Below are 1,748 nucleotides of genomic sequence, written 5' to 3' on the forward strand. Positions count from 1 at the left end.
TAAAGTCAAGAGCGGGGTGGAAGTTGGAGAGGAAGGAGATGAAAAGGCAGAGCTGTTCGCGGGAGAGGGAGGTGGCTCCTATACAGTCATCTATGTAGCGACCGTATAGTTCCGGGGTCGGACCGGAGAATTGGGAGAATACTTGGGCCTCAATGTAACCAACAAAGAGGTTGGCGTAATTGGGCCCCATTCTCGTCCCCATCGCGACCCCAGATTCCTGTTGGTAGGTATCTCCGGCGAACGTGAAGCAGTTGAGGGTGAGGACGAGTTCTGCCAGACGAAGCAGGGTAGGGGTGCTAGGTGTGGGGTCAGGGCGGCGGTCAAGGAAGTATTGGAGGGCTGAGAGACCATCGTTGTGTGGAATCACCGTGTATAGGGATTTGATGTCCAGGGTGAAGAGGAGGTGTGAGGGGCCGGGAGGGAAGGAAAAGGAATTGAAGAGGCGAAGGGCGTGGTTGGTGTCGTGTATGTGGGATGGGAGGGCAGCAACTAACGGGGATAGGGTATGGTCGAGGTATTTTGAAATGAGTTCGGTGGGGCAATTGCAAGCAGAGACAATGGGGCGGCCAGGGTTGTTAGGTTTGTGGATCTTGGGAAGGAAGTAGATGGAGGAGGTGCGAGGTGTGCGGACGATGAGGTTGGTGGCGGTAGCGGGGAGAGCAGAGGAGGAGATGAGGTCATGGATTGTGGAGGACACAAGCCGTTGGTAGGAAGGGGTGGGGTCAGAGGGGAGGAGGCGGTAGAAGAGGGGATTGTGAAGCTGGCTGAGCGCTTCCCTCCTGTAAAGGTCCGTGCGCCACACCACCACTGCTCCACCTTTGTCCGCCGGCTTGATGACGATGTCGTCACGGCGGCGGAGATTGCGGAGGGCGACCGATTCGGCCCGGGTGAGATTGGCCCGGAGGGGTCTTTTTTTAAAGTCGAAACGCTCGACCAACGCCTTACAGTCATCCACGAACAAGTCTAGGCTACTGAATTGGCCTGGAGGCGGCGTCCAGTTGGATGGGCGGCGTCCAGTTGGATGGGCGGCGTCCCAGGTCCGAGAAGTAGTCCCGATTGTCGGGACGCTGTGTTGACGTATGGAAGAACGCGCACAGTTTGATGCGGCGCAGGAACTGGCTGACATCAGTGCGAGTCCCGAATTCGTCACAATGGGGCGTGAGAGGCGTGAAGCGGAGGCCCCTACCAAGGAGCGAGCGCTCAGCGGCGGACAGGGGGAGATTGGGTGGTATAGTCACAACCGTGTGAGGAAGCGGGGTGGTAGGGTGAGTAGGGTCGGGAGGAGGAGGTGTAGAAGCGGGGGGAGGAGGAGGAGGGGGAGAAGAGGTGGGATGGGGTTGGGTGGGGTTGGGGTTGTTGGAGGTGTGGGGAGGTGATGGCGTGGGGGTTAGGATGTCCGGGTGGGAGGAGTGAGAGTGTGTGGAATGGGCGGTGGAGGGGGGCATGGAATCGGGAGGGGGAGCTGAAGGGGAGGGTGTCAGGGGTGCGGAAGGGTGGGGGTTGAGGAGGTTGTGGAGTTTTTTATTTTTTGTGTGTGTGAGGAAATTGTGGAGTTGGTGATTGAGATTGAGGAGGAAGCGGAGGATAGGTTGGGTGAAGGGTTGAGGGCAGAGGGAGGAGAGGAGGAGGTAAGCTTGGGAGAGTTGGTGGTCAATGGAGTGGAGGAGGGAACGGGTGGAACGGATGGTGGCACGGATGATGAGGCGGGAGGTACGGGCAAGGGTGGGTTCGATGAAGGGGGAGGAATA

General features: G+C 58.6%; 1 long non-coding RNA gene across 1 annotated transcript in view; it reads left to right on the forward strand.

Moving 5' to 3' along the window:
* Positions 1–510: 510 nt before the first annotated feature.
* LOC149131664 (uncharacterized) overlaps positions 511–1,748 on the forward strand; it is a 1,753-nt gene continuing 515 nt past the window's right edge. The window contains exons 1-2 of the long non-coding RNA XR_016237636.1: positions 511–1,710; positions 1,744–1,748. The exon at positions 1,744–1,748 is cut by the window's right edge and continues 515 nt beyond it. This is a non-coding gene — a long non-coding RNA (uncharacterized LOC149131664). The remainder of the gene's footprint in view (positions 1,711–1,743) is intronic.

This window comes from Octopus bimaculoides, chromosome 20, assembly GCF_046866305.1.
Source record: "Octopus bimaculoides isolate indiv1 chromosome 20, ASM4686630v1, whole genome shotgun sequence".
In the NCBI taxonomy this organism is placed as follows: Eukaryota; Metazoa; Mollusca; class Cephalopoda; order Octopoda; family Octopodidae; genus Octopus; species Octopus bimaculoides.